Here is a 21,014-nt window from a genome sequence, read left to right as displayed (position 1 = left end):
TCAGAACCTTCTCAAGATACTCACCATTTCACTTTGTTAGCTGGTCAAACTAGCTAACAATTCTTTGATTGAAAAATCTTTAATATTTTTAGTCTTCCTTGTGATTAAAAACTCAGCTCCACAAACACAGAAAAGCTTAGAGGAATAATGACAAAGACCTAATCAGAGAAAGACCTAATCAAAGAATCCTCTCTTGGTACCTTCTAGGGCTATCACAGGTGAGAAATTAGTCCTATGGGCTCTGGAGTGAGACTCAGTTCATCTGGGGAGGCTCTCTGGATCCCCTTACAAGCTGAGGAACACATTGGTGTGTGGGAGCCATGATGAGATGCAGAGGAAGAGAAGTTCAGGACTGTAAAATACATTTGATGGGGATTTCAGGGGACAAACTAATTGCAGAAAAAGGAGGGATCAATGGTGATCTGGAGAGGAAAAAATACAGAAAAAAAGAGAAATATGGGAATAAACGATTACCACCAATCACACTGTCAGTCTGGAACTGTGTATCTGTTTAACAGTTTGTCTTGCTATCAAATGCAATTCTAATTATTTCTGTGGGTGTGGAGCATCTCCAATCTATGTGAATGGAGGTCTAAGTATCAGCAGCTGGGAATCAGGCCCTAGGATCATAGTGGCCATGGTGCCAGCAAATAGAGTGACAGAGGTGCATGTTGTGTGAGCGTGAATGTTAGTGCGCATCGTCAGTGAGCATCAAGCATAATGCTCTGGTGAGTAGGATACGTGACTTAGGAACCACGTATTGGTGCAGCCATGAGTCAGGGCTGGATGCTGGAGAGAATAAAGCAGTGTGCAGATTGGCAGCTGGAGGCACTGCAAGGTCCACACCAGCTACTGGAGGCATTATGGTGCCTGGGAGTCAACTACTCTAAGGTCATAAGTCTTGCACCTACTACTAAACATATTTACATGTGTGTCTCTGTGTGCAAGGTAACTGGGTGTCCAGAAGATCCAGAGGACTGAACTACTGGTAGACTGGACATCTAAGTACACTTAATGGAGGTATCCAGGGTACATTTGTAGGTTTGAGCTCCAGCAACTGAGTGAGGCAAGGTGACACAGGGGCTCATATACCCAGATACATGCAGCTGGGGAGACTCAGATCCAGTGGCAGCAATGGGATGCACTGTGTGCCTAAAACCAGAGGGATCCACAGTGTATGTGTGTGTATAATTCAGAACAAGCAAACTATACATATATATATATATATATACACACATTTCTCACTAACATCCAGTTAGTGAGATCCAGTTCATCCCAGTCAGCCAGAGAGGGGAACTCTTCCCTTATCTTGTTCAACAGCCAGCTGTAGCCTCCAGTGATGGGTGTGGACACCCTCTGCACCTGGGCACTGAAGTGGTTGGTGGCTGGAGTCATTGACCAGCCCACTCTCTCACACAGGATTGCTGGGAACACATGTCCAGTCTCAGTACCTGCTAAGCCAGCGGACATGGAGCTGCAGCAACATCACCTCTATTGAGCCACCAGATTTGGCAGCTCCAAGATTAGTAATGTCTTTCTTTCTATAGCACGTCCTGGCAGTATGGCTGTGCAAGCTCACATCCTCCGTACTCTGAGAAACTGGAAATGCTGTAAGTATTGTTAATGATGTATAAGTACCTGACAAAAGCTGTTAGTGTCTGCTGTGGGGTAACTATTTCACACGATATTTCATGGCCCTTGAGCTAGTTGCAGTGATAATAGACTTCTGATTGCATCCAGAAGAGAAGAAAAAGAGGTGGGTAAAGGGAGGTAAGAGAAGAGATGCACAGTTAGCAAACTTTATGCTAGTCATGAAGAAGATGGGCAGGAAATAAATTAGAGGATTATACTGCATGACATCACATCACATTGCTTTTTAATGATTACTGACAAATCCCTGATTAGCATTGTCAGCTTTTATAGCAGTCAGGAGTGTCAATTCCCAAATCCTGTTGTTCTGCAAGTGATAGATAGACTGTTAATTTTAACTTAGTAAATGATGTAAAATTCTGGAGACTTTGTGGCTCTATTTTTAATGCTAATATAGTCATTGGACAAGATGCAGTGTCAGTGCTGGTTTATTACAAACCCTATTGGTCAAAGGCTAACAGAAAACCTGTCATGCAAAAGCTGAAAAAATCCAAGGGTTGTATAAGCACTTATGGCAAGGAGTATCTGAAACACTGCAGAAGAAAATGTTGACAATGGTTGAGTTTTTAAACCCAGGATTAACAGGAAAAGGTTTCAGCTTGAGAATATAGCAGTTTAAAACAGGATCAGCTGCTGGAGCTTGTGCCCCAGGTTCTGACATTGTTATAACACACAGCAAGAATTAGGGAGGCCAAGTTTCCTATTTGTTGGCTGTTGAGGTGTCTGGAAGCTAAGTCTAGAAGAACTGTATTTTGTTCCCTATATGTGCTCACACACAAATATTCCTGAACTTGAAGTAATACAAGTTTAGAAACAATGGCTAGTACTTCCTAATGCCCTTAAGTTCTGGAGCTCTGTTTCACACATAAACACGCAACAAAAAAAAAAAATGGAATCTGTGCACTAAACCATCTTTTGAGAGTTCTGGACATAAATGAATGATCCACAATGCCAGAAAAATATTTTTTCTTTTTTGACATTCATAGCCTTTTTATTTGAATATCAGAATATTGATGTGACTACCTGTTTATATTGAAGTTTGAAAAGACCATCATATCCATATCAATAGGAAATGGAAAATAAAAACCAAAGGGATCACTTCATTTACAGCTTCCTTGTTGTTTATTTGCTGGTTTGTTGTGTTTTTGGTGGGGTTTTTGGTGCATTGGAGTCTGAACAATGCAATAAAGTCAGTGGTCCGCTATTAATGTTAAAGTTCGTATCCTATATTATGCTATGATGTCATCTAAATCTTTGGGTTTTCCTAGGTATCAGGGAGTTAGATACAGCACTTCAAATATATTTGATTCGACATTTGATTAATTTTTCTTTGGAAGTAAGTATATGAATGTGTTTATATGCTTTCTGTAATCATGGTCTGAAGGACCACTCCTGGCAAAGAAATTTAGAAGAGGCAAATACATCCAAAGAGAGAGAGTTTGTCTCAGTGCTCATTAAAGCCAAGGGAAAGAATCCCAGCAACTCAAGGAAGCTTTAGGTAAATTCCAAGGATTCCTGTTTCTACAGTTCCATTTGATTCAAAATATTTATTCTTCTTTCTTCTTTTTTTTTCCCCCAGTGAAGCCAGTGCCATCATGCCCATGGAATCAGAGTAAAAATGCACTGTCTGTGTTTTTCATACATTAAAGACTCATCTAACATCTGACAGGTTTTGATAATTCACACAGCATAGCTCCCACTGTCAGAGGCACAGCAGTGAATGAACTTCTGGGACATAAAGAGATGTTGCACCAGTGTCAATTAGTGAAACACTGCAGGAAATATTCTAATCCTTGCTGAAAGCAGTTTTGTTACCTAAAGCAATAGCACTTTCAGGTAGGTGATATGGAGCTTTTTTCATTTAAGAACTCTCTGAGCCCTACCTGTCTTTTCTGTGTGTCCTCTGTGCCACCACTCTGTGAATAACATATCTGTAATAGAAATGCAAAAAGTGTGCTTAGCTATTTAGAATTCAGCCTTCACAGGTATTCCCCAGCTACTCTATGCGTCAGAGCATAATTTTTTTGGCTTTGGACCTTCACCATGTTAAAACATTTTACAGTATTTACACAATCAAATCCTGTTAGTAAAAATAGCAGAACAAATGCTTGAAATTGTGTTCATCTGAGTGAATCCAGGGGGGGTTTTATGTACCAATAAAACCATTGTCAGCAAACCTAATGGGCTCTACTTAATTTTTTTATTTATACTGATGTATTTACAATGTGACACTCTTAAGTACTGCTGTTTACTCAGAACTGCTACTTCTGGAAGTAATATCCATCATTTCCTTGTTCAATATTTATAGTTCTCTTTTATCACCAGCAAGGTTTCATGTAAATTTAGGGATCTAATCTTGATATTGCTGCCACATCTATATGCAACAGTTCAACTGATTCTCCAGCACCTGAAAACCTGTATGATGTTTTAAAAAATAAGTAAACATAAAGCCAGCATATAAAGACCTCAAATGAAAATATTTTCCCTGATATCTTACTCCATCAGGGATCCAGCCATTCATGCCCATTTCCATCTCTGAATTTACTTCAATGAGCCAGAAGCCTTTACTTGTGCAGTCGTCCTGACACTTGTCGTGCCTTTTCCTAGTATGGTTGGTCACTCATAAAAGTTACTGTCCCAGCTATCAGCACAGCTCCACTGTGCTTGGATTCCTTCCAGGGACAAAGGAAAAGCTCAAACCAAGGAAACATGAACAGAAACTTGAGGCACACATGCTAACAGGCATTAAAGCTGGTGATCGAACTTGGATCATGATAGAAAAAACAGAGCAACCACTAATGTTTTTCATGTGAAATGAAGCTTGCAATGAATTTTCAGATTAGAACAGTCTATAGATGTCTGCAATGTCCCTGCATTATCAGAAAGAAGACTGCAGAATTTAAGCTATTTGTCTTATGTCCTCTACCCCTGCCTGGTATTTTGAGGGGAGCTACTCCAAAGAGTATTAGCAAAGGTCCCAGAGAAATTACACTTCAAACTACCGCCTGTGGAGCATGTTTCTCAGTGTGACTCACATGTCCTTCCTTAAAAGTCAAGACACATAACACATGAACTCATAAATATGAATGCATTAAATCCTATTAATAGTTTTTAACAACATTCATCATCCCATTGGAGCATACCATTTTATTGCCACTCACTGTCCTTCAGAACAGATATGAAGAGTGTGGAGAAGTCACAATGAAACAAAAGGGAGGGGACAAGCAGGAACTTGTGTTCAGGCTGGAGCATAAATTTACAAACTACTCCTTGAGAAGAGGTGGTGACCTTAGAGGGAAATATTTTCCCTACAGTTGTGTAAGACCACAGTACATTACTTCATGAGTAGCCTTTGCTGACATCAGCTGGAATAGCAAATTGGCACTACAATAAAATTCAAGGTTGGTAACTCAGACTCCTTTTAGAAAACATACTTGAAATTCGTAAAGCAAGGAGCTCCCTGCATCATTGTGACTGCCATCTGCGGAAAATAAACCTTTTTAGATCAGAGTCCTTGCAGTGAGGTTAGAGAAATACATAATTTGGGAAAAAAACCTAGTTAATTTCCAGCAAACAATTTTAAGTGCTTCAATATAACAATGGAATCTAACCATCCTTGTCTGAGTGAATATGCAAGAGCATCTGGCAGCAAGTACCTGTAGATGTTGCATGTGGAGTAACTCAGGGAGCCACTCAGTCCAGACTATTCTGAGTCTTATCTCAAGCCACACAGTCCAGAGGTTTCTTTCTCAGTCATTCAGAAAGTCTCTGAAAGTTCCTCTTCTCATAAATAGGCACTAGGTAAACAATGAAATGACATGAGAGAAGCAAAGGGAAATCTTTCAAGCTGTCTAGACTGAAATAATTTAGAACTACAGAGAGAAGGGACAGAATCATTCCACCCACACTGCAGATCTTGCATGCAGAAAGACCCCCTTGAGCACCCAAGCATTCCTCTTGTCTAAAGGGGGAAGACAATTCAGCTGACTAACAATTACAGATGCTTTAGGAGGTACTGACATGTGGGGCCTTATTTCTGCATTGCCTCAGCTGCTCTGACTGGTAATCAGTACAAAAAGCCAGCTAAATGAAAAAGACCAACTCTAAAGCAAGATTAGGTTTATGGCTTACATTGTGTGCTCACTCCAGCTCCAGCAGGAAAATAAAGATATTACTTTGGTGGCCATTAATTATTTATTACCTGCTATCTGCACCTCTGAACCATTCCTGCTGCAGGAGCTGCCATGCATTTATGGCAATTCATCAAACACATATGCTTTCAAATTCCCTGTAAAGCCATAAACAGGGATGCCATCTGCCAGCTAAGTTAGAGAAGGCTTGATTTATCGGAACAGATTTTTCTGTTTAAAAGTCCTAATGTACAAACTCTGGGTAAGATAGGCAAAGGCACTCTGATATAATAAACGAAAGAAGAGAACAAAACCCCAGAAATCTGATGTCCAACCATGTGGCTAGTGCAATAAAGACAGATGGAAACAGATGCAAATACCTACTTTATAATAGCAGTTCTGTTATTTCCAATTCTCAATACAGCTTCCCCAGTTCAACCTGCTTTGCAGTTTGCAGCCATACGCTTGCATCCTTAACAGCCAAGCACTTTTCACAACTCTCCATGCAGAACCAGTTCACAACTTTTTCCTTTCTATCATTTGTTTTCTTCAGGCTTTGATCCTTCAGAAAATTATAAATACTTACTTTACCCACTGCAATCACTGGGGCTTTTATAGGAGTAAAAATACTTGCATTCTAGAAGCAAAAAAATGCCACATGAGTCTCCATACAGATGTAGGATTTTTTCATTCTTCCTTGCTCTTACTTTCTTTCCAAGTGTATTTTTACTTCTAGGTCATGGATTGATGCTATTAAAAGTTGCTCAAGCTTGACAAGTTCAAATTCTCTAGAAATACAGGTTCAGGTCAGAGGTCTGACCTGAGACCAGCTGATACAAATCAAAATATGTCTACTGAACGTTGAATTAGGTGGTACATGGTGAGTGTGTACTTCAGTTGTCACCTGAAACCCCTTCTGCGTGGCTCAGGTGGGAGAAGTTCCTATAGTAGTTTTCTTAAGTACTAAATTCTTTCTCTTCTGTTAAGACTTACAGCCTGATTTTAACTAGATAATTGAATTGCAGCAGGAGGAACTTTTCTTTTGCTCTGTGTAGATTCCCTTCTGGGGGCAAGTAAAAGAAATGAAACAGAATCCACAGTGCAGCCTATTTTAAAATACTGATGAGTCTCTGTCAGAGACTGAAAATAGTTCATGTCTCAAACATTGATATAAAGTTTTGCTCATTATAAAGAAGCTACAACCGAAGAAGCTTCCCTGAAGAGAGGGACTTTGAACTGAAAGTCAAACTGCTGATTAGATAAAGGGAAAGGCATTGTTCAATCCTCTCAGGCTGAGGGAAAGGTGTGCATCCACAAAGGCCAAACCCACCAGCTGCAACTATCCCCAGCTGAGTTTGGGGTGGGGGAGAGCCCAGCTCACAGAAGCCAGGTTTACACAGACTCCCCCCAGCCGAGGGGGGAGGAGGAGGTTTTGGGTGCATGGTGCAACCTCTGGTGAGAGGCAATGAACACCCATCCTCTGATTACACAAACTGGCCCAGCTGTGGAACCCCCAACCCCACAGGGCACATCCATGGGACATTCCTGTGAGAGGCTTGGCCCCACAGGACTGCATGTGGTGCAACAGACCCAGAGTCTGCTGTGAGAGACTGACCCCCACCCCAGGGGGACATGGCCTGAGCATATAAACCCATGGGACTCTGTGCCTTCTGGGGGGACCTTCACCACCCAGAGACCAGCTGGAGAGGATCAATGAACATCATTGGGATCCACAGAGTGGTGATATTTTCCTTATTCTGTCCCTGTCACTCTTTCTGTCCTCCCCACCTATCTTCTTTCTTCCTTACTCTCTCATATTTACCATCAAATAAACCCCTTACTATTGTCACTGGCATATGGTCTCATTTCTGCCTTAATTCGGGCAGAGGCATCTCTTAGAACCTTAAAACTGGATCATAAGAGTCTCTCTCATTTATTAGGTGTCTGTATGTATGAAAGAGAAACATCCCAGCAGCAAATAGTCTATGATGGCTAATTGAGAAGCAGACACTTACCCAGGCAGAGCCCCAGTTTGAGAGAGCTGACAATTTATTCAATACCAGCTCAGGTGAGTGAGCATAGTAAGCCATTCTACCTTGCAGAATAATTATATGTAAAATAACAAACTTGTGACATACCTGCACAGAGGAGAAATACAGAAACATAGACACAGAAGGAAAAAAGGGCTATATTCACTGTACTAAGCCATCGGTGAACCACTTTTATTCTCCTTATTGCCTTTCCCTCACTTTCTGGGGCATAATGACAGTGGAAGAGTCCTGAAAATGTGTCCTACCACAATCCATAATAGTCCATTGCAATTGTTAGGTTCCATGTGTTTCAGCATTGTAAAGCTCAGAAGAAACAGTGTAATAGAGCAATGAGGTTAAAAGATTGCGTTCCTTATTAAAATAATTAAGTAACTAAAGAAGAATTGTCAACGATTGCATAAAAAGAGAAGGAATTCAAACTTCAAAATAAGGAAGGAAAAGTCAGAAACAAGTTTTCATTCAAAGCTTTGCAGAATATGTATGATCTAAAAAAAATCTCATCAATCTGAGGCAAGAAAACTCCTTGAAAATCACTCTGAGTCATAGAATTGGGGAGGGTGCTCAAAAAAGCGTCATATTCTCTTTGCTTGTTCGCCTACTCTTCCCCTTGCATCCACCCCTGAAGACTTGTCAGAAACTGAATACTGAAGTCGGTGGGTCTATAATATAAGTCCATACAGCTTCTCCTATGTTCTCCCAATGTCCTGCTTATGTGGGCACAATGCAAGAGTTACCAGGATGTGTGTCTGTTAGGCTGTGGAAGTAATATGAAATCATTCCCTGAACTAGAATCAGTAGGTTGGTAAGTTTAAAAAATTTGAATTATCAATTCAAAACATGTTCCTTTCATTAACAACTGTCATCATTATAGTGACACAAAAAATTCACACTTCAGTAGTGTCTTACCTAATTTAAATTAAAGTTTATTTAGTCAGTAAACTTCTCACATACTAATTTTCAGGTGTTATTCTGAGCCAAACAAGTCAATTTCAGCTACCTTCCCAATAATTAGTTCACTTAGGTGTACAGACCCGAGTACCAGGCTCTGTGCTTTCGATGTAGGCCACTCAAAGCCTGCGTCATGTCCATGCCTGCTAATAACTGTGCCTGGAGTAGGGTCTCCAAAAGGATCTGTTACTAAGGCTCCTCTGCATGTGATCAAATTGGGTCCCCATCAGGCCAAGCATCCTACACACAGTCCACATTTGCTAGATCCAGTCAATGACTCTTTAGCATTTCCTAAAATACACCTCCAATATTAAAGAAGCTATAACACCTAAGATGTGTTCATATCCTTTCAAAACACTGCTTGTCTTCCCCTGTAGGACTTTGCCCATGCTATGACAACATGCAGGAATTATCTGATACCAGATACCATTTAATCAGTAAGGGAATTAAATGGAAAAATCTTCAAATACAAGAGATAAATAACCTGTACAGGTGAGGCACTAAATTTAGGTGAGATTTTTTCATTGGGCTGGACAAGAAGCAATCTCTTAAATTTCAGGTAAAGTCTTCTAAGGAAGATGCAAAGAGGATTAATATGAAAGTTCTGAACTACTTTTCCAAAGTGTGTTATTCATCACATGTAAGGTTATATTCCATGAATTCTTAAGCCATTTGAATCAATCTGAATAGAAACTTTTTTTATTATTCGTAAACAAGGCATTTAAAATAATTTAAAATTAAAGTTACTGAGGTAGAATCAAAATATTAGAGCTTTACGTTGTATTAAACATGGGTTTATAACACTAAAATATGCCTCAGGCTTGTCACATTAGATATACAGCTTTTTATCTGAAAGGACAGATTTAGAAAGCCAGACTTAACCATTCTAGATAGCTCATTTTGTACTATTATCTGTAGTTCAATACAGTATTTTATAGCTATTGGAACACATAATAAGAAACGGCAAGATAAACATTTCTTTCTATCGTTGTATTTCCCCAAAATGATAAAGGTCTAGTCCTGTTTATCAAGTAGAGACACTATGCAGATGAAAAAGAAAGAGCCGGTTATGAACATAAAAGCATTCAGGATTAACCATGAAAGTATAAAACACTGTCCCAAAATATTTTTGACTGAATCCCAAATTCTGAGGCCTAAAATTTCCCTTCAAAAATTCATTTTTATTTTATAAGGAAAGCCAGTTTTCTCTTAAGGTCGTCACAGACATACAATAAAATATCCTGAAATAAAATGCACGGTGCTGTGCTTCTTCCAAATTACACTGTGCTCTATTCTGTGCTGAATGTTGATGCAAAATTACTCCAACAAAGCCAAATTTCTGCGGTTTTCTTCCAAATCGAATCCATCAAGCACAGTAACTGCCCAAGGCTTTTTTATGAAAGCTGCTGCTAACAGACTGCAGAGAATCCAGCATGCAGCCATCCAATATACCATGTTTAGCACCTCCACACATTTGATTAATTCCTGTGTTATTTGGATATATCTAAGAGATTTTTAGATTGTTGAACTGTTCTAGTTTTCCAAAGCTTGCTGTTGGAGAACGATACCTGTGCTTTATATAGACCCATATGAGCATGGTTTACAGACCAGAGATTTCTGCATGGTCCTCTCCTTGAACTTGGGAAAGCTGGATCTGCCCTCATTATCTGGGAAATTTTTTAATGGTTTTTTGATAGAGCAGTGGCTTTAGAGCTTCCCACCAGCTTGATCAGAGCATTATACCCTGCCCCTAAACTCTTCTCACACCCATTTGCACCCTTCTGTCATGATACATGAACCAGAATAGTCCTGTTTCTTTACCTGTTTCTTCTGCATTCAGAAGTCCTCTCATATAAAGGATTAGGGTTTTCCTTCATAGAAAATTCTTCCTACATGAAATCATACCTGTCTATAAACTCTAAATGTTATAGGGACCACTGTTGCAAGAGAACAGATAAGGGTGTGTTTACTGCTTGGAGGTTATCCTTACAGTCTCACAAGACCTTGAAGTCTCTCATGCGTATCACAAAACTTCTCTGTAACAGCCCTTGATGATTTAGAAATGAAACAGAGGCCAAAGAGATATACAAGCACATCTGATACTCAGGGCAGGGTGGGAAGGAAAAAAAAAAGACCAGAGGGAGTGTTGAGGGAGATTTTGATTGGGTTAAGATTGAGGTGGAGCTTTGCAATGGGGAAAGAGATTGTCCTGGGGATGGTGGTGCCTGGAGTGAGCGAGAGTTCAGTAGTTGAAGAATGCAAAGAAGATGGCCCATGCACTTCAGAGAAGGAGAAACACATTTTAAACACCTGCATGTCAGGCAGAGGCTGCTCTCTCTGGGTATCCTTTGAGCAGCAGAGCATCACAAAAGAGGTGAGAAAGGAAACCAGTGTCATATCTACGGTCGCCAGGCAACTGCTGCTCATCAGAGAGCACGGCGAACAGAAGTTGCCCTCCCCACACTCGCTGAGAGGATTCAGCTCCATATTTCCCTGGTACAAACCAGTTCCTTAGATGCACAGTATCTGGGAGATAATAATGTTTCCTTGTATTATCAATACCTTTCTGGCTTGTGCTTTCTCATATTTGCAATACAGCATAAGTTTTGTGTAAAAGGAAGGTATATCTGTCCTGAAGGTCATATTGAACCCTTTACACTTTGTAGGCATTTATATATAGAAAACAAAGGTTGTTAAACAAATGTATAAAAATTATTGGCCAGGTTCTTCTTTGTCAGTGTGCAAATCAGAAGTAAGCCCACTGACTCAATAAAGTCACAATGGCCTAGGGAGGAACATTCCTCCCAATATGTCATTGCTTTTTTGTGAAATCAGAATGTCCTGTGCTTTAATTTAAAAGGTAGTCTATTTTTACTGTAGGCAGTACAACAGAGACTGTAGTGCTATCCTTTGAGGTGTTGTGAGTCATGAAACCATAAGTTATCCATATGGATGTTCATCATTCATCAAACACTAATAGCTTCTCTTTGATGCCTGAAAGAAATACAAAAATACAGAATACTGCCTTTTAAAATTCTGAGTATTTCTCTTTTTCAGTGATGCTTCACAATCTGTGGGGATTCCATTGCAAATGAGAACTGCTATGTGAGCTCTAAAAAAAATATCGGTGGAAAGGATTTACAATAATTCATTAATGATTAGAAAACAGTGGATCTAAACTAACAGTGAGTATACTTCCTTTTTATAAATGGGCATATTACCAGCTGTCAAAGCTGGAGAAATACAGAGTTTATTGTATAGCAGCCTATCCTTTGATTAAAAATGGGACTTGATTAATAATGAGGAAATTCACAAGTTGGCTTAACAGGAAACCTGACTTCTATGACTTCTTAAGTCCTTTGCTGTACTGCCATCAGGAGTCTGTGACATTGATTTAGCAATGCTATCAAAGCACTGACCCATCCTCAACAGATCCTACTGTTCTCATTTTCTCCAGGCTATTTTAAGTAGCAGCTGACATTGTTCCTCCTGCCTTTCATCTGTTTATCAGTCACGTTCAGACATCAGTCAGAATTTCCCACGTCAGCTTTCTACTTGGCTCTCACCTCTGCTTTCTCTTCACGCTGTCCTGTCAGGATTTGTCAATTTCTCCTTTCCAACACTGGACTGTAGCTGGCATTAATGCAGCTTCAGCACAGAAACAATATACCACAAAATGGCAGGAAGAACTGGAAGTTTGAAAATTGAAGTATGATCCTTACCATTGTGGAGAGAAATTGATTTTTTTAGGTACTGAATTTAAAAGTGCAGTGTATCGTTTGTCTGTTAGCCTGGTCCCAGCTTGAGAAGGGCATAAAGGAGGACTGAGAAGCAGAACTGCAGGTCATTTGAGATATAATTAATTACAATTATGCAACTTAGATTTCAGGCTAGTGATCATTCAATTACACTTGCAGGAGATGGAGCACAAATTGACTTTGTCACAAACAGTTCAGCAGAAAGGTCATTGTGTCTTTTTTTCTATTATGAAAAGAAATTTCTGAGAAACCATCTATACAGAAAATTTGGGAATACTAAGTTTGAAGATGCTTTTAAAACTGATAAAATGTCAATAATTTCAGCTTTTTAAAGAAAAAGTATGTAGAGACTGTGTTATGCAAAATCAGAGGGCAACTAGGGTTTCTAGTCTTTCTGTCAGCTGCTTTGGAAAAGTTATAGCTATAGCCTTAAATATCATAAACAAAGGAGCCTCTGAGAAATAACATGTTCCAGTTTGACAGTGACTATTCACAAAGGGATGGCTTACCATCCCAGCTTCATATTCTGGCAAATACCCAGCATCAAGAGAGAAAATTTCTTCTGACTTTGGAAGAACTTCTTAAGGGATTGTAATGTACTCCTAAGGTATCCTAAGCATTATTCCTTAAACTGCTATTCAATGATACAAGACTTAGACTTTTGAATTTCCCCCTGAATTGTATGCTGTGCTATTTTTCAGCAATTAAAGAAGCTATGGAGATCACCCATTATTCCTTTGGAGCATATATGGCATAACACCGTTTCTACTGATGAAATTCATATGAGGATGCTTAAATGGAAAAGTGAATTTGTAAGTTAAATTATTTTAAATTTGTAAAATATAATCTTTTCCATGTGATAGATGAATGTAAACACATCAATTATTGTGCCAGTTTTTGTGGAACCATTGAGCTACTCAGCAATTAACAGCTGTTAAACAGAAATGTTAAAATATTTAATTCAGAATTTATTTGTAAATTTTAAATTACCTGTATCTGTAGATGAAAGACTTTTTTTAAATGATAAATTTATAACAGAAAAATTTTCAGCAGTAGGAATTATAGACCAATGGAAAGGAAAAACACAAATTCCCACAAGGAGGAGATAGATACTTGCTGATGATCAGCCACTGAATGTCATTATGCTGCCAATGGAAATATACAGATCAGTCCTTGGACAAGGAAATGTGAGCTCTGTGCTTTGAATCTAGATCTCCTCATCACATTCACTGGTCTTTGTTTAGCTGGATAATTTGTGTTGTTTTGCTCACAACCAGTATGCTTATTTCCAGATAACAGGTGTCAGGTTCATGGGAGTTTGCAAAACTTGAAACATTCTTAGGTTGAGAAAGACAAATACCAAAAGACTCAGATATTGAAAAAATAAAGCAAATGGTAATCACCTAGACAAAAACACATGAGTAGTAATATTTGAGTTTTGGGGTACAGACCCTCTCTCTGACCAACATGCTTCCTCAAGGCAAAAAACAGCTCACTTCAAGGACTAAAATTTTAAATAAATGAATTAGTTTGAATTAAATTGAAACCCCTTTCATACTTATCAGAAACACTTATACTCACACTAAAAGAACTGCAGTTTCCAGGCTCAGCTTGGATTTGACTTTCTGTAACATTCAGCAGCTTGCACAGGAAATTTATCCTTTTCACATGGCCATGTAAGGCTGACTACCCACTGCTGAAGATAGCAGTGGACCAACAATTACTTGTAGGTCACTCATTTACCTGAGGTAGATGCCACAGACTGCAGGAAGACACACAGTAGTTTGTGGGGCTGGACAACCATGAAATCTACCTTTCTATTATCAACAATCTGATCTAGAAAATAAAGTGGGGTAAACATCACATCTGTCACTTGCACTATTCAAAGTTTCTCAGTTTCAAACAGTCTTCATCTTCTAGCAAACGACCTTAAGAGTAAATATTTTTTCAACAAGATTGCTTTTAAAATTGGAGGAAAAAAACAGAAGAGAATGACAGAGAGAAAATTGGGGTTTGATTGCCTTGCTTTTAAACAACTCAATCAATACCAGAAGGAACTAGAACATTGCAGGAGTAGCAGAATAAATTTGGGACCTGGCAAAAATGGAGAGAACCTAATTCTCTCACAAGGTGCACATGTACATTTTTATTTCTTTTAGTGAAGTGTATGTGAGTCCCACTTGGGATCAGCCCTGTACTGAGCAAGGAGTATACTAAGAAAAGCACACATCAAGAAGGAAATCCTATCCCAAATCCAGTTCAAATTAAGTTAAAACAAAAAGCTTTTTGTGCTCTCTATGGCATCTCTTCCTTTGACCTCGCCTTATTTGTCAAAAACAAAAATAACTTAAAGATCAAAACTCTGAAATGGGAAATATTTTCTATTGTGGAACTAATGCAGTTTGGGCTTGTACAAACAAGAATTTTTTATACTTATTCCTAACAGCTGTGGTTTCTTGTTTTTTCTTTTCAAAGAAGCAACACTTCTGTAGATACCAGGTAGCAATACAACCTATGCCATACTTATGTAGTAACATTAGTTTGGGGAATATAATTGAGATACTTTCTAAGATTGTGCCTATATTTAAAATTAGGGCTTATGTGCAATTTTGGTACAATACTTTTTATTAAAATGTCGATAGTTTTGTACTCTTGTAGTTTATCTTGTATATAAAATGTGCTATTTTACATACACTGCTCTGCCAGCTCTTTTCAAGCACACTTAAAAACCAGAAAAAAATCAATATTTTAACTAGCACTCTGAAAGGCATATGAAAGACCAAAAAATAAGTGTTGTGGTGTAAAAGCAACAAAAAAAAATTTAAAAAATTTAAAAGCCGCGGAAACCCCACTGCTGATTGAAATAATATGGTCACTGCACTAATGTTGACTCAGTTAATCAAGAATGTCATATCAAGGGTAAATGTGGAAGATTGGAACTTAAAACACTCTAAACCTATCCATCAAGCAACAGAGTTGGAACTAGATGATCCTTAGCATCCCTTCCAGCCCAAGACATTGTACAATTCTATGATTCTATCAAACGTGAAATTGCAGTCACACTGAAAATTTGGTTGCCCAGACAAGTAATAGAATCAGCACAAGATGCTGTTATTTCCCTCTCTCTTTGCATCTGTGCCAAAACTCATACATAAGGACACATTCCACCAAGACCTTGTTGCTAGGTTATGGTGCTACCATATTATCATCACACTGGGAGAGCTATGGAGCCAACTACCACCCAAGGCTACTGGAAGATAAACCAGCTGTTCAGGGCCCTATCACTGAGTTAGTTCATAGTGTACAGCTCAAGTACGGGCTGTTGTGGGTACTTGATATGGAACCTGATGTGTTAAACTAATGTCAGTACCTCTCTGATCTTTGATGGCTTTATTTTCTCCTTGGGATTATAGGCACCAAGCCTGGATAAGCCTGTGGCTGCCCTGGGGTGCAGTATGGAGCGGGAGTTGTGTGCAGGCCATGATTGACTGTCCTTCAGAGACTATGCTGTCTTGACAAGGTACTACACACCTGTGTCCATGAATGTGGAAATGTTTAAATAAAAAATTCAAACCAGAAGTGTTTTGTTTTGTCTTTTCCGTGGCTAAAGAGAGCTAAACTGATTGCAGTACCAGGATGCTTATACTGAGCAATTTCTATAGCAACGGGATGACACAGGCTGGCTCATCAGTTGCATTGTTATTCCATGAAAGCATATACTGGAATAATTAACAAGTCTGAGGAAAAAATGGTTGATCTATGGTAATATCCTGCGTTTACTAAGAAAACACTGCTTTTGGCTAGGGTGCTTTTACTTCCTCCCTTCATCTACAGTTAAAACAAAAACTGAATGGTAATTAAAATCTAGAGTGCCACACTCATGGGTCACCCCATGGTCTCCACACTAGTTCTTGTTTGTTTGACTGATACATGGATGCATCCCTGGATATATATTCAAAAGGAGGGAGTCATTGATTAAATTGCTGCAAGTGACAGGAAAATGTGAGGTAAGGGACAGCAGAAGAATTTTTTTACCTGAACTGGACTTTGACTCACTGATTTCGTGTGGACAAACCATGATCCCTGATCTATGACAGCTTGTTAGGGGTCAGTAGCTCTGACTGAGGAAGAGGTGACCGGTCTGGGGAGATGGTCTCGAAAGGAATCGCCTTCCCGAGGCCCGGTGTCTTCCCTCAGCTGCTGGCCAGGAGGGCCCTTGCAGAAGCTGTCAGCTCTTTAGTGATTGTCAGCTTGTGATTCCAGCTCAGCTCTGCAGGGCAGCCTCCAGGCCAGACCAGGGAGAGAGACGAGAGGCCCGTGCAGCTGGTTCTGCACGAGGCAGTTTTATTGGTCTGTACTCCGGTGAAGGGAAGGCCAGGGACGAGCAGCTCTCTGCCCTCGCAGGGGCAGGGGGCTTGCTTTATAGGGATACAGGGGGTGGGTGTCAGAGGGTAAAGGCCAGTGGGCTACAAAGGATCTGCATAGGGTCTCCCAGAGGATTCTGGGTTTGTCTTCTTCTCGCTGTAACTGAAGAGTAGCTGCCTTCCCAGGGGGGTCCTGCTGGGAGATTGCTCAATCTCCTTATCTCAGCAGACGTCCCTCCAGCGCAGTGGCTGGGCATACCCTGCACTGATCCACTTCTTACATTGACTCAGAGCAATGAGGAGCATCAGGACACTCCAACTTGAAGCTGCCAGAATGCAGGAGTCAGGCATGGGCCCAGGTTTGATCGCCAAAGAGCTTTGTCTGTGGTTGCAGGCTTTCAACAGACTGCAGAAACTGCAGAGGGTATCAGGCTGGTTATGTAAGTAACATAACATATGGGGACAAGCACAGTGATTGTGATCATTACAATAGAGCATGAAATGATAACAGTAACAAGGAATTAGGCTTGTATTTCAGAAATCACTAGAGTAAGTTGAAACAGCTGTTCGACTCAATTTTCTCATATTTTTAGTAATGAGTATGAAATGTGGCTCCCCAGGTGCTTCTGTGAAACCATCTAGCTCTGTAAATGTAGCCTTTAACCCCTATTTTAGACTAGGTTAGGTTTCTGGGTTAGGTGTCTGAACTCCAGTAGACCAATTATAAATAAAAAGTCTCCCTGATGCATATTCTCAAATAGAATGTGCTGATTACTCTTAGACAACTAAAAACAATCAAGATAAATTCCAATCACAGCAGAGAAGATTCAGAGGGTTGTTTAATTTTTTTTAAGAAATAAAATTTATCTGCTTAGAAAGCAAAGCAATTTTATCCAAGAAAGGAACTAAGAGCTTTGTTCCACAAAACCATGCCACTGTCATTGACATAGGCTAAAAAGAGAATTCACTTTGGGCAGATCCTGACTTTATAATCTGAAGGAAACATCCACTGGGAAAAGAAAAATAATTTCATTTACATCGAATCTCTGTCAAGGGCAAAAATGCCCACATCTGTTGCCCACATATTTTCCTCCTACCCCAATACATTTTCTTGTCTAAACCCAATGTTTTTACACAACCAGACAATCTCCCCAGCTTTCTATCCCCACCATATCATCCTAGTTTCACTCTTGGGACACCTGCTGTCTTCAACCTACTTATACTGCCAACATTTCCTCCTTTATGGTCCAGATTTCTCTCCTGCACATCTATCATCATCTCTTTTTATTCAGCCTACTCTTTACCTCAAGAAAGCTTCAGAAAATCTCCTTCCAACTAGGGTCAGAGAGATAATCTTTCTATAGAAGAGAAAAGAAAAAGAGGAAGGGGAAAAAAAAAAAAAAGGACCTACCTAAATAAAAACTTGTTTCCAATTTTCATATCTGCATTGGTAAGGAAATAGGCAAAATAAACTTTTACCTTTAAGCACAGGTTTCTCACATGCTCAGCCACTGTGTGTGGTGGGAACAGGTACAGTTTGATGACCGTCTTTAGTTTCTGAAGTTAGCCTCTCTAATCAGGAGAAAATCTTCAAGGACTCAGATCAAGTTTTGGTAAACATCTGCTTTGAGCATAGTGTGATTCTGTAAAGATTATGTCTTGATCATATATTTATGAAAATGGCCAAAACTGCATTAGTGCAAACAGGTATTTATTCCAAATTCAAGCTACTGCTTTGGTTTGGATTGGTTTGGATTGTTAGTTCCAAAGATTTTTGTTGCCTTTTGACAATTCAAAAAAAAAAAGCAAACTTCTAAGAGATGTGCAGAAAATTTCAGTACTGTTTAAAGTATGTGATAGTTTGGGGACAGGCTTTTTGAGAAATTAGTTCCCTGATCTAGACTATCCAGGAATCGAAGGTCATTATCCAGCAACAATTATCACTATCATCTATGAGTCGTTATGACAGCTTATCCAAAACACTTACTAGTTTTGCATAAAATTAAAAGAATTGGACACTCCACAAAATTATGTTATTCCAGAGCAGATGGGTATATACTTGCATTAAAAATGTTTGATTAATACAACAATAGATTTTGCAGTGATCATACAATTTATAGCAGAATAAAGAATGATTTGGTTATATTCACACACTTTCTGGCCAAATTCTTATTGTTTTGTAGAAAAAGCATAAAAAAGAATACTGAAGTGCAACATTGCCCTCTAAAACATGAACTGTTTCTAAACACTTAGCCAAGGAAACAAACAACAATACTGGCAATTTGTTGTATAAATCCATACATATAATCCAGGGAAATGTCTGCTGTGCAGGACAGAAGAAAATTCTACATGACTGAAACACAGAAAAAATGTTCAAAGTGGATCTTAAAAATGCAAAAACTCTTTAAAGACAGTGAAAACTTGTCAGTGTGGCCAGGCTAGAGCTCCCAGTAAGTCTCAGTACCTCCAGAACTTACTAACTTTGAAGCATCTTGATTAATGACTGGGTCAATCATGTAGATTCTGTTATTGCCATTCCCTGAATAGCTGAGCAAACAAGCTCTGCTAGTAGACATATATACGTATAATAGCAAGGAGGATTGCAAAAGTATGCATTGAAAGTCCCAGTTTGAAAGGAGTCAAGCAGATTCGTTTGCTCAGTGTTTGTTGGAAGTAAGCATAAAAAGCAAGCAAATAAAACCAGATGGAATTCATTTTTTATTACATTCAGTAGTACAAAATTCAATAGTATAAAATGCAGAGTTGTGCTCCTGAGAATCAATAATATAAAATTCTGCTATAAACTCAACTGAGAATCCCTCAACTAGAAACAACGAGGAAGAGAAAGACCTGCGTAACATAATTAATCACAGGGGATGACTGTGAGTCAACAGGATATTACAATCATTTAAAAGGCATATGATCCAAGGATGCCTCTGATGAGGAATTTCCAGTAGAGAAAGAATATTGTTTCTATTCTATAGGGTACCAATGAGCCTTCACATGAAATGTGTTAAGCTACATACAATTCTGGCTGTACATGTCCGTGAAAGATTAAGGGAAGCTAGAATAAGTGCTGAGAAGCTCTAATGGGCTAATCTGTAGATGGAGAGCCTGTCTTGTAGGAACTGAAAAAAAAATGAATTTTGATAGTGTAATGTAGTCAAGTTATAGCTGGGATAGGACACAACAGCTTCCATTAAAGTGCTAGGGACTACTTAAAGTGAAGTAAAAAGGAGTTTTAATGGTACAGGAACAGTTTAGTGTTAAGGAACATGAATGCAGACAGGTTGGAAACCTGAGTTATAAAAAAATCCCACCATTTGAGCAGAAAGGCTTTCATAGTGTTCATTTCCATAACAGTTACAGAAGGCCTAACCACTTCTAAAATGTATCATTATAAGTTTTAAAATGTAATTATAAAATTATGTGTCTTTGATAAACTTGTTTAGAACTTGCTGGATTATCACATATTTACCAATAATTTACTTTAAAAAACATTACTGGATATTCTTCAAAATTATTCTTCATTGCTTCTCCTTTCTAGGTATTTAGACTTCTGTGGCACACTTTATTTCCAATGTGGATCCTTATCATATATTTGGAGCACTCGGTAAGATTTTCTCACTTCAAGCAGAACAATGGTAGGAGGTTGCTCATGGCCCTCCACCTCCTTAATGTGGGAAACACCAGTCATTTTCTTCCAGATTAAAATTTCAGTTTTAAAAGGTGGAGCAGTTCCATCTACTGAAGGAACCATTGATAATTCTGGCTTATAGCAAGCAGAACAGCATTAAGGAACAGCAATGTTAAATGAATTCCAAGACACATACATATAAACATCTGTATTTATAATAGCCATAATAAATCTTAACTCTCTGGGGGGAAAAAAAAAGCACATTTTGTCTGTCTTGATAATTGGATCAACTTTTCACTTGTGGTTTGTCAATCGCTTGACATTTTATTGCATGAACAACAGACCTCAAAAGTATTTTAATTAGCACAGTAGGGCTCTAATCTAACCTTAATCTTCTAATTGCAGTTCTAAACCATGTCTGAACATTTATTTACTAAACAGAAGTTAATTAAAAATATGGATCCACACCATACACA

General features: G+C 38.9%; 1 long non-coding RNA gene across 1 annotated transcript; it reads left to right on the top strand.

Moving 5' to 3' along the window:
• Positions 1–1,466: 1,466 nt before the first annotated feature.
• Positions 1,467–16,116, top strand: LOC116443655. Its single transcript, XR_004240012.1, has 4 exons — positions 1,467–1,610; positions 11,837–11,964; positions 13,239–13,349; positions 15,951–16,116. It is a non-coding gene; the product is annotated as an uncharacterized LOC116443655 (long non-coding RNA).
• The last annotated feature ends 4,898 nt before the right edge of the window (positions 16,117–21,014 follow it).

This window comes from Corvus moneduloides, chromosome 4 (genome assembly GCF_009650955.1).
Source record: "Corvus moneduloides isolate bCorMon1 chromosome 4, bCorMon1.pri, whole genome shotgun sequence".
Taxonomy (NCBI): domain Eukaryota; kingdom Metazoa; phylum Chordata; class Aves; order Passeriformes; family Corvidae; genus Corvus; species Corvus moneduloides.
This window is presented reverse-complemented; position numbering and strand designations above follow the sequence as displayed.